General features: G+C 34.6%; 1 long non-coding RNA gene across 2 annotated transcripts; it reads right to left on the reverse strand.

Moving 5' to 3' along the window:
- Positions 1–4,700: 4,700 nt before the first annotated feature.
- On the reverse strand, positions 4,701–6,471 carry LOC130048504 (uncharacterized). Of its 2 annotated transcripts, XR_008797296.1 has the most exons (3): positions 6,150–6,294; positions 5,679–5,859; positions 4,701–5,388 (listed from the first exon to the last, which is right to left on the reverse strand). It is a non-coding gene; the product is annotated as an uncharacterized LOC130048504 (long non-coding RNA). The 2 variants fall into 2 exon arrangements; XR_008797295.1 differs by having other exon boundaries at positions 5,679–6,471.
- Positions 6,472–13,405: the final 6,934 nt, after the last annotated feature.

The raw sequence follows: 13,405 nt of genomic DNA on the forward strand, positions 1-13,405 counted from the left end.
AATACAGGTGAACAAAATCGGAAGAAAAAGAACCATTATTAAAATATATGTAATAAACAATGTAATTTACTGATTTTTCCTTTCAGTTAGTGTTAATTACAAATATTTCTTTCTAGACAAGGAAATGTTTATGACCTCAAGATGAAGGAGCTTTCAGTTTTACTGTCCTCGGTTTGCTCGGCAAACCACTGCCTACTTTCCAGACTACTTAGACTGAAATTGTGATAAATTTTCACCCTCTCTGGACAGACATATAGCTCTTTTTCTGCCTTAAAATCGACAATTATATGTTCTCTTTCAAATATACTGTCTTTCCTCGATTCCTAAAAATTGCTTCTTTAACAAAACGAATAAAGCTTTCGGAAAGTATCTTACTTTTTCATTAGATTTAATATACGATCCTGATAGTTTCCGAAGCTACACGATAAACGATTTTCACGATAAACGGAAAACCTGATGCACGCAAAATACGATACACGATAGACCTGATAAACGCAAAACACGATAGAAAACGGAAAACCTGATACACAATAGGATAGGATACACGCACGATACGATAGGATACACGCACAATACGATAGGATACACGCATGATAGGAATGTCAAGAATAACGTTGCGGGTACTGTAATGATGAGGAAGGAAGCTTCTACCAAAATTGTTTATTTTATGATCTCCGGGGTAGGAGTTTTGACCCCAGGGCGGGGCCTAACTAAGTATACCATGTTTATGTGTAAAGTACTTAAATGACATATTTTTAGTGCTATTGATACTAAATTGAAACTGAATGGATATTTAGAAAGAACAGGTAGTCCCTTGCCAAATTGTAAATTACATAATCCCATTGGTAGGGGTTTTGGTATCAGGGTGGGGCCAAAATGATCAGTTATTACATGTGTGAAGAATAATGTTTTTTTAACTTCTTGAAAACTACCTTTCCAATTCTTCTTTAATTTGGTATGAAGCATCTTTGGGAAAAGGGGGACGTAAATCGTAAATTTCAGGACCCCTGCACCTTGGGGCCCTAGGACTGTCCACAATTGACCAATTTTCAAAAAATATTCTTTTCTAGAACCAAACACGTTTAAGAAAAACTAAATCCATAGTGATGTGGGAGAGGAAGGCCTCTACCAAACTTGTTTTCATGATCCCCGGGGTAGGGGTTTGGACCCCAAGGTCGGGCCAAACTTAGTATATAGTGTTTATATGTGAAACACTTAAATAGATAACATGTTCTTTAGTGTCATTAATACTAACTTGAAACTGAATGTTTATTTAGAAGGATTAGGTAGTCTCTTACCAACATTGTAAATTGCATGATCCTAGGGGTAAGGGTTTGGTTTTAGGGTGATGTCAAACCTGTAATAATGATTTGAAGGAAGTTTATTGATACTGTATAAAATTTAAATGTATTCCTGGGAATAGCAGAAAAGGATATACACAAAATGGTGAATTTCACAACCCGGGGTTTTGACTTTAGGATGGGTCCAGATTAGTCATATCTTTTAATTTTAATACACATATTATATTATGTAAAGCCTTTCATTATCTTGAGGGCATTGCAGTTTTAAGAACACATCTTGTTTTAAACTGTTACTGAACATTATAATTTAGCTTAGATATTCAGAACAGGGATGTTTTTTTAGATTTCTTAGCCCTTGGGAGTAGTGATACTTTTCACTAGGCCTAGTAACCAGGTGATCGATAAGGCCTGTGGGAGTGGTGATATTTTTCACTAGGCCTAGTACTCCGGTGACCGATAAGGCCTGTGAGAATAGTGATACTTTTCACTGGGCCTAGTACTCAGGTAACCGATAAGGCCTGTGATAGTAGTGCTAATTTTCACTAGGCCTAGTACTCAGGTGACCGACAAGGCCTGTGGAAGTGGTGATACTTATCACTAGGCGTAGTACTCAGGTGACCGATAAGGCCTGTGAGAGTAGTGATACTTTTCACTAGGCCTAGTGCTCAGGTGACCAATAAGGCCTGTGGGAGTGGTGATACTTTTCACTAGGCCTAGTACTCAGGTAACCGATAAGGCCTGTGGGCCTCTTGTTTCTTTCTGATCTGGAATCAACACATTTATTTGCTTTTTATACTTACGTTTTGTAAATATACATTAAAGATTATCGAAATATCTGTTACGTATTAGTAAAAATCTCGTTATTATTGGCGATATTTCTCAAACGTGATTTATGATATTTTAAGATGATCTTTAACGTATATATTTACAATCATTAAGTAAAAAGATGTGTAGATCCCAGATAAAAAAAAACGTTAGGGGGTTTTGCATGGTATGTGCCCCAAGTGCCTGTGTATATGTTAAACTACCCCCATGGTGACCTCACTTCATGCGACTTCTGGGGATATATCGGGCCTGAAGCATACGATTAAAATTGCGCGATAAATTTTCTTCAGAAAAATTGTGATGCGCAAACGCACGGATGCGCCGAATACAACTAGCGGTGTAGACCTCGTCAGTTGTGAATTATTTTTTAGCTGCTCTGGCGAATTTTAGTGAAGATGTCCCACCTACCACTGACTATACCACAGTGAGGACAACTGAACCGGTCAAAGGTAAATGTAATTATATACGTAATTAAATGTAATTATATATATAATTTGGCTCCACTTGTTTGGCACGCTGTTTTTGGCTATATTTAGATCTAAAACTTCATAGTTATTTCGGATTTCAAACATTTCGGTTGAGCATCACTGAAGAGACATTATTTGTCGAAATGCGCATCTGGTGCATCAAAATTGGTAACGTATAAGTTTTACATTATGACCCCTGGGTCGAGGCCTCTGCTGGTGGACTGTTAGTCCCCGAGGGTTTCTACAGCCCAGTAGCTAAGTACTTCGTTACTAGCTTGAAAATACGGATGTATATTTAATTGCTGTTATAAAAGTTAGAAATTCATTTCAAAATTAAGGATTATCTCCCTCATGCATAGCTCTTATCCTTGGACGAATTTGGCTCCACTTGTTTGGCACGCTGTTTTTGGCTATATTTAGATCTAAAACTTCATAGTTATTTCGGATTTCAAACATTTCGGTTGAGCATCACTGAAGAGACATTACTTGTCGAAATGCGCATCTGGTGCATCAAAATTGGTACCGTATAAGTTTTACATACGGTATCATCAATGTTTTGTAAATTGTTTATAAACTCTTGAAGTTTTACTAGTAATTATATCTTTTTGTCCCTTGCTTGTCGTAGGAGGCGATTAATTAGGGCGGTCCTTCGGATGAGACCGAAAATACCCGATGCCCCATAGGTGGTATGGTGCGATAAAGATTCCTATCTGTTCAAAGGCCGTAAGCACTGAGCATAGGCCTAAACTGTGTAGCCCTTCACCGGCAATGGTGACGTCTCCATATGAGTGAAAAAAATTCTCAAGTGGGACATTAAACGGTAGGATCCCCCTACGTGTATATATATTGTCTGTTATAAACTATTTTATAGCAGATCTGACGAATTCTAGTGAATACCTCTCTCCTACCATTGACTATACCGCTGTGAGGACAACTGAGCCGATCATAGGTAATTATAAACACTATCATCAATGTTTTATGTTTTGTTTATGTAAAGAATATAAGCCAAAAACGGTCCATACTGTGAGAGAAAGAACTGATCGATGATATGCTAATAAAGAAAACATAAAAAAAACGTTGTGAGGAAGTTTCGGAATGCGCCTCTGAATCCAGCGAAATTCAAATATAGTATGGAAATATGTCTTTCAAATTTAAGTTTTGATGCAATATAGTAATGACCAATGGAATTAAACAAATGTTAATCTTACAAGTTGAAGCAGAAAATTCTACTATAGGGAAATATCGTTTGTAAATGTTTCAGTGATTTTCCGATATCTGTGTTGATTCTTACTTATAGGGAATTTCCAATTCAATTTGCATCTCTTTGACAAATCATTGTCTTTCTCTTATTTTTAGCCTACCTGTAGATGTTTATAAGTTATTGGGGTTATCTGGCACTGTCCAATAAGCTGACACCTACTGTCCATTATTTTTTAAGAACAGACAGTACATTCTGTATCTGTCCATTCTTAAAAATAATGGACAACAATTGCCAACTTATTGGACACCTACAGGTAACTTTTCACTACAAGTGGACTTTCTTCTATATAAAAGCTTAAAAAGACAAAGGATTGCGCAACAAAAATGTTTTAAAGGCTCTGAAATATTTAGCTGATAATTGTTTCTATCTTATACAAGTTGTAATTTTCCCTAATGCCCAATATCATATATATTCTCTTACAGACGGGAATTCCGTTCAATATTCACTGTACCGTTTTTGATTCCATAAAAAAGACTAGTTATCCAAGGAATCCATATGTCGTCTACTTAACCCTTTCTCTACCGGCACATTTTAGAGGTTTTTAAAGACTAAATGACAGTATTTTTAAATCGATTTAAATCTGCATGGATCACGATTTGGGGTAGGCATATGACATGTAATTTTGTTAGGAATTGGACAGGGAACAATTTCTTATAAAATTTGTCAATGTATCCCATGACCTCAAATAGGTCTACGGGGTCAAAGGTCATATAAGTGCACATTTTTGCAATCTTTTTTCTCTGAAATATATATATTACGACCCCTCTCACTAGATTAGAGTCAAAAATAAGAAATTCTAAATGTTTGAGCTAATGTGCCTTTTAATATACTACAAAAAGAACAAAATCAAACTAATCAATTTTATTGACAAACAAATATTTTTGGTCGCTAAGTAACAACACTCATAGTACAATTTTGACCATAATTTGCCTTTCTGCATCCATTCGACACAATTTAAACGTAATTACAATCCATGATGATTAGTAAATGTCACATTATTTTAAAAATATAATCTTTAAATAGATCTTAATCATTTTAAAAGGTTTTTAACAAAAAATATGATGAAGAGAATTAAGGTCAAAGGTCATCAAATGGAAACTTCGTACTTTATATACTTGTCCATCATTTTCTAATAATATGACGTTTTGCCATTATGTTCCATTAAATAGAATAAGTATTGCAACATTAAAACAAAGATCTTTCAATTATTGTTAATCTAAAAATAATCTATTTTTTTATTCAATTATATTTGGTTGCTAAGCAACAACACCTTATCAAATGTTATCAAAAAGTACTAACCATTTTTCCTCTCCAAGTTCAACATATACGAATGTTCAAGTACTTACTTTCAATCACTATATTTAAATGTACTTGCATCATATTTAACAAAAATGTTCTTATATTCAACCTCTTGAAACCTATTTCTAGACATAATTCTTGATAATGAGTTGTTCCGACATGGGCATGCGTTGACCAATATCTGTCTATCGACTGGAACTTCACAGCAGGCGTGTATAAGATAATGCACAAAAATCTGGAAAAAAAGTATTTCTTAATACTTAGTCCTAAATACTAATGTATTGTCAAAGCTTTTGAATACTCAATTGGCTCTGTAAATGTTTTTGATAATCAAGGCCCTCTGAAAAGTATGCATTTAATTACTTATGAAATTTTATCAGAGGTAATTGTAGTACACATTTAATAAATGAGTTACATCCACAGCCAGATTAATTTTGGTAAAGGTAATCTTTTTACTATGCATTTTATTATTCTTTTTAAACTGGAAATCACTGCCACAATATCGGTTTTTAAAACTTGTAATACCTGTACAGTTCCTCTTCAGTGAGAGGCTGCAAACTTCCTTGGGAAGTATATGGCAACCCTTCCCCCTAGATATGACCATCTCAGCATAATGGTTGGTGGCAACACAGATGGAGAAAACCAAATCTTCTGTCAAAGACAGCTTCATAAAATCTGCAGTTCTCCGAATAATAGGGTCCCATATCTGAAAGAAAATTGCAAATAAAATCAGTATTGGCCACCATACCTTAAAACGTGTCATACCTTATAATTAGAAACTAATTAGAAATTGTTTTGTCTCATTTTGTATGTATACGATCCCTAGTTATGCAACAACAAAAAAAAAAACACAAACAAAAAAACAGTAAAATGGTACACACATATCAGTGTACCATAATGCCATGATTCCAATTGTGAATGTATGATCTGGACTTATTTGAATGTTAATCAAATTTATACTGATTTAACCCTATATTCAACCTCAAAGAGTCATACCAACTGAAAGCCAGGTTGTCACCCCGAATGAAATGCCACAGTTCTGGGATCAGGTGTTCCTGTGTCCTCCACATCAGCATCCTTCCAATGCATGTCTGGATTTGCCAGTAGACTGTCGCTAGCGGATTATACCTGGGAACTTCTCACTAAATATTGGGGTGTCAATACCTTTTTTAAAGAAGAAAATTACGAATTGTTGGTTTATGTTTAAAAAGCAAAATCTAAGTTTCACGGTAGCATGGAACAGTTTCGCACTTAAATTTATTTACTCAAATTTATTTAAAGATAAGGTAAGGGATTGCATACATGCGTTAGAAATGAATCGAATATTTTATTATACATTGCGAGAGTAGCAGAGTGGGTAATGAAAAGAAAAAAAATATGTATTATGTAGGTATCTGCATTATGCCTAGCATATATTATACACGAGGGCAAATACTGAAGAAATTCAGGTTAAAACCTACAGGGTCCAGCGAAAATACTGAAACTCTGAGGGAAAGTGAATGAACCCAGATATAAAAGTTGAATTGAATTGCTTCTTAATGGCACCCAGAGGTGAGAGGCCGTGTGATTTTGAGCGCAATGCTCTAACCACTCGGCCACGGAGGAGGCCGGCAAGAAGGGGTCACGTGCCCATCAGCTCATAGCATACAAGTACCAGCATGCATGGATCACATGTAATTTATGGTCATAAAGCTATTAAGTGTATATAAAATACATGCATTTGGATAAAAGAGAAATCAATATGATTTTTCATTAGCCTGTCATAATTAGACTTTGATTGATGTTAATCCACCCCCATTTTGGCCCAAACACACATTTTTTTTTTTATATTTCTGTTACAGAATAAAGAAAATAATTCAAATTTTGATAATAAATTCTAACATTACAATAATGCAAAGTGTGTTTTCCTAACAGATAGTGTTTTCTTTTCATAGAAAGATAATTTCTTTTATAAACATGGAAAAACCTTGGAAAATAGCCTTCTCACCAGCGGTCGTGAATGCCCAGTCTGATTAAAACCACCCCATCCCATTATACACTAAATACACCCCCTTCTTATACTCGCGCGTCAGGTAAGGAGATAATTCTGTGGAAAAGGGGGGGGGTGGATGTTAATCAAACTGCCGGACCCGGACAGGGTGTTATTCACTTGGTTTAGGTATCATAAAATATAAATATTTTCTTTCATGAAACGACAAATCATGGCATCAAATCGCGGTTAGTTAATCGTGAATTTTTCATAACATGACAAAACCGCAATTTTTTTTTCTTTTTAGTCGGCCTATGTGGCTACATCAACTTACATGTACGTATTTATACTGAATGCATGATCGTTTGAGTCATCCTGCATCAGGAGATCCAGGGCATCTTCTTCTTCTGACATCAGGTCGTTTTAAAGATGTAAAATACAAGCGTTCGCTGTGACAGTCACGGTGAAGCTGTGTTGTTTTCGTTGAAACGGAAACACGTGTGTTCTCCGTGCACATTTTCAGAAAATCCCGCGAGGCCCGCGATCCGGATCACGGAAAAATAAAAGTATACAGGCTATATATAGGCGAACTTCTTTTTTGTTTTCTTTCTTTGGCAGAGAAAAAAATTATTACTATTCCGAACAAATATAACGTTTATATCTGAATTTGAAGTACTTTATATATCTTTTTTTTAAATTCAATCTGCCGATGTAACATTCTCAATAGGTGTTTTATGAAGTTGCATGTAGGTTGTGCAACTGTTATAAACCAATATTGGTTTTATGCTTTTTAAAAAAAGCAGAGATACCTGGCTGATTATTTCATACATGTATGTATGTTGTTTTAGTGTATCAACAGGTACTGAATTTACTAAAAGAGGGCAATACAAATAGTTTTCACTACTTATTGTGCGACGCACGTCGATTGCTGAACTAGCGACGTCGATTTGTCGCTAATTTTTAAGAAAACCGCGCAGCATGTCCCAATTTCATTTTATCGTAATATAAAAACTACCGAGAATTATAATATGAGTAAGGGTCCATCAAAGAGAACATTTCCTCTACTTTTACAGGATGTATTTACTTTTCCCTATTTCCATATATAAATATAGATAAAACGTCGATCTGTTTAAACATTGAGAAATAAAATCGTAAAACAACGTATATGTGCAAAACATTGCTATTTTCTTATAACTTTGCCAGGCATTAAAAATAATTTTTATATGTACTGAAAGCAGGGAATATATGCTTTTCAAAAATATAAAAAATATTGCATTCATAGGGAAAATAAAAAAATCACAGCGAGGGGGGAAATGGCCTTGCGACAAAGCGTTACGTCATATTTAGACGAAGTCATCTTTCACTTTAAATGCTTTTTTTAATTTAATGGCTTTATTTATTCAATTGATTTTTGCATAGTTAAAAAATATAGAAAATTTCCAAAAATATGATATATAAAACATATATATTACGTCCGTAGTTTCAAAGATTTATAGACACTCCTTTTGCGTAGCCCTGTTTTTACGCGTTATCGGTCATATTGACCGATACGGTAGAGAGAGGGTTAATACGCATGTCGCCTGCTTTTAACGTCTACCATCTGCTTAAAACACGTGTCGTATAAATATTAGTATTACACATATGGTCTGATTACTAGATGCGTCGTCTGCATATTACTTTTAAAGTTTAGAACTGGCTCTGTTGGTAAAGAATACTTTAATGGGGGGGGTCCAAATATGCTTGGGTAATTGCATTTGTTAAAGTAGAGGTCTAGTAGCGTGACGTCATGTCCGGATCGAACTCCAGTATTGGTTCACGTACTATTATTATTGGGTGGATTTATACTGTTTTTACATTTACCTGGATGTTTTTTAATTTAGTAAAATGAATACAATAACACTCCATCACTTATATTTAAGTAGACTATGGATCCAATCTTCTTTCCATTTTTTGTCATCTAATTCACACATAAAACCAGAGGTACATATTTGTTTAATTGATATACAGGCCGGGGTATTACATGTTAAAAGTATCTGTAAATTAAAACAAATTCATGATATGCAATCATGCACTTGTGGAATTAAATAAAACAATTCTGCATTTGTTATATATTTGTTATCTTGTTATATATTTGTTATCTTCTGTTATGTGAAAATCATCTTCAAAATGGTTATTTTGGCCCAAAAATGTAAATATAAATTGAGATACTGTGAAAATATTATGCTGAGAAAGGGCAGATTTTTTAAATGTATTTTAACAAGCATTCATATATGAACATAATATATGAGTTTGAATGAAAAATCACAAGTCAAATTTTTAAAATATTCATATTAGTGGTGTTGCAGTGCCGTAGTTTTGACTGCCGAGGGCTTGTATTGAGTTCAATTTTGTATCACCATTATTAAAAAACATGAAACTATGTTAAAATTTCACTTTTAATTATTTAGTTAAACATATTTATTTCATATTTGAGGAAAAAAATTGCAGCATCATACCTCAAACAAAATTTTATGGACATATTCTAGGACTTCTTCAATGAATTCTGATATTGCCGTTTGACAAATGGGGGTACACGTAATAAAAATACCATAATTTACTCATTATACTGACAACCCCCCATTTTTTTGTTTTTATCATACCCTGAAATGAACAATCTAAGTATCTAAACTCAAATTATTGAGAAATCACAAGTAGATCCAGGACTAGGGACCTACCTTAAGTATTACAGTATTGTGAAAGTATTCGCCAAGAGAGGGCATACATTCCATGCCTTGAATAATGTTCTCCCATGCTTTTGCATCGCTCACTTTCATAAAAGAAAAATTATAATGCTTATAGAGAGAGAGAGAGAGAGAGATGGTATATGATAGCTCAGAAGTCTCACTGTAATGTATCGCATGTACAATGGTTATGTGACTAACATATCTTTTAAAGGCTTCTGTTTATAACCCATTTAAAAAGTAAGGAGCAATTTTATATCTAAAAAGACATACCCTGTATTAAATATATAACGAGGCGTCAATGGATTCACAATATTCTTTTTCAACTACATATGGAAAACGGAAATATTGATATCCAGTGATCAGCCATCCAAAACATTACCTTGTTAAATATCACTCTGATTTTACGCACAAGTACTCTGAAGTTAAAATAAAAAACATGCTGGATTTCCTCATTGACAATATCTTCGTAGGACTAGGTGATCGGTCTTCCAACAGTCTGTTGGAATTCCCATGGGCATGAATTGTGCTCTTTCACTAGCTGACCTGTTTTTATATTCTTAAGAAGCAGAATTTATTCAAAAACTTCTACGTGGGAGAAACATATAGTTTCATGTGGCCTTCAATTCGACATTTTTTTTAGATATCGACGACGTATCATCTATTGATAATAATAATTTTCATTCATATGTCGATTCGATATATCCCTTTCAATTCTAAATAAAAGACACCACAGAGTCGTCCATTTCTGCTTCATACTTAGATATTTTATTGAAATGAGGTATTATTGGCAAACCAACAACTCAACCTTATGATAAATGGGATGATCGCAGCTTCTCCATCGTCAATTTCCCATATTTATGTATCAATATTCCATTATCACTTTCATATGGTGTATATCTCTCTCAACTGATTCGATATGCAAGAGCTTGTTCTGTGCATGATCAGTTCTTAAATCGAAGTAGGCTACTGGAAAACAAGTTGATTTTACAAGGATTTCTACTATCTCGTATAAAATAAGCATTTCGCAAATTCTATGGTCGTTATGATGATATAGTTTGCCAACACATCTTACCACTGGGTCAAATTATGTCTGACTTGTTTCATACCGATTGTTTGGTCATTTTTAGCACACTGATTTTGACAACGGATTACCCCATTTACTTCATCAACATATATTGCTGATGTCGGATGTGACTGGTCCACAGGGGATGCCTTTTCCTCCTAGTCACCTAATCGCCAAAAGTTAAGCCAATAAAATAATTGTTAGCTTTTTATCTATATTTTGCGTCGTCTCGTTTTGCCATCTTTGCGCTATTTCTCGGTGAACTAATTATCGATTTGTCACCTTTTCGCCTCGAAATAACATTTACACGACAAATTGTGAAATGGCACAAACCAGCCACCATTTTTGTGGCAGCTGTTGAAGAGCAAATGACGTGACTCACATATATAATCTTTGGAGTGCTATCTACTCCTCAAAGTAATTATTATAATCTATTGACTAGAGAAAGAAATGGAGGGAGTATATAAGTTTCAAATTGTTATCATGATGTATTAACCGGATACTTATTTCTAGGTAGTATGTTCAATCATTTATAAATTTGATATAATTCTTATAATTTATAGACCTGATACTGAGTGGTAGATTATCAGCCTATTTGCCTTCATTTACACTTATATATTTATATAAAGAAAAACATATGACATCAGATAAAGATCAATATCTTCTGCATTTTAAAAGAATCCGTTGGTATGTGAGGAAAAGAACGCATTGCTTATATGAAGAGAACTTTGACTGCCTTTGCTTGCATTACGTAAATCTATGACTTTTCAAATGACACTTTTTCTTCATTCGTGACTCCTCCCAGGCAACCTGTCAAATGGCAGGCAATACAAGTAAATATTGTCACAAACCAATATGACTCCAATGGTTGACTGATGCTAATTTGCAGACATTACATTTGTTTTCAGTTATTTGCTCCAGTTTTGAGGTCAAATTTCAACACGTGTCCCCACTTGACGATTCGTATCTTTACATCGGTTCCACGGCCACAGTCAGGGTAGATGTTAGTCTTCCTGTGGAATTTATTGAAAAACTGAGAATAACGCTCTACTACGATGGGGATAATGTTGATGTTGAACCAAAAGCCGTTCATCCCACCAATGACGTGAAATACGCTTCCTACATAAACAATTACGGGAATAGATATGGAAATGTAAGATTCTTATTTTACGTCATTCAAGTACAGAATTCAATGTAAGGTATTTAAAGAAGGTGTTGTGCGTCTCATCTCAATTTCTCTAAAGATGTTCTGTGATAAAATTAAGTTATCAAAGCGTATGGTAAAACCAATTGGAACTTATGTCTTTATACAAACATTTTTGAAAGTAAGTTTAAAAGAAATGACATTACTGGTGATCTTGATATAGTTGCAAGTTAGGACCTGGAATTGCATATTTAATTTAGAGGAACCCAATCTTTGAATTGGCGATGAAACTTCATCTCTATTATCAATTCTGTCTCATATTATGCCAGACCATAGGTTAAATTGAGGGAGAAATTAATACCTTGTTAGAATGGATTCAGCTTTTCAGAGAAATATTAAAATTACATATTAGCCACATCAAAACAAAGGTAAAGTACCATCTATCATTCTGTGTTTAGTAAACCAAAAATGATCAAAGAGTTCGACAGGGGATGCTTAATCTTCCTAGGCACCTGATCCCACCTCTGGTATATCCAGGAATCCGTCTCTATTTTGTATTGCTTATTGGAGTGAAATGAGATTGATCATATTTCGTTATCGTCACCATTCGTAACTTAATCGAGGAACATGTTTTGGTTCCAGTTAACAAAGCTTGTAACAACATTGCCTTTGTTTGTAAGGCTTAAATTATCTGAATATATTGTTATACATTTAAGCTTCTGACAAATAAGTTGATGGTACAGGGGTTTCAACAGTCTCGATTGAAGTCAGCATTTCGCAAATTATATGGTCGTTATAAGAATATAGTTCATCAATACAACCTATCATTAGGTCAAATGCTGTCTGACGTGTTTCATACCGCTTGTTAAGCTGTTCTTGGCACACTGATTTTGACTGCGGATAACTCCGTTTACCTGATCAGGATATAGGGCTCGCGGCGGGTGTGACCGGTCAACAGGGGATGCTTACTCCTCCTAGGCACCTGATTCCACCCCTGGTGTGTCCAGGGATCCGTGTTTGTACAACTATCTAATTTACATTCCTTATTGGAGTTAAGGGATTGATCACTGTTCGTCATCTTCACCTTGCATGCATAGTATTAAAATCATGTGTATTTTAAACGAACTTGACATTAGTTCCACAGTTAGCAATCGTATTTTATGAAATGTTTTAGAATCTTGTTTCAGTTTTAGATAGATTTGATATCCCAATGAATGGGATGGATTAATATCAGTTACCGTACCTATACTGGATTCCTAAATTTCACAAAACCCTTACAAAGAAAGACATACCGCTGAATCGAGTAATTGATCTACCAAGTACCTATCTTTGCTAATCACGAAAATATCAACA

Source organism: Ostrea edulis, chromosome 7, assembly GCF_947568905.1.
Source record: "Ostrea edulis chromosome 7, xbOstEdul1.1, whole genome shotgun sequence".
Classification (NCBI taxonomy): domain Eukaryota; kingdom Metazoa; phylum Mollusca; class Bivalvia; order Ostreida; family Ostreidae; genus Ostrea; species Ostrea edulis.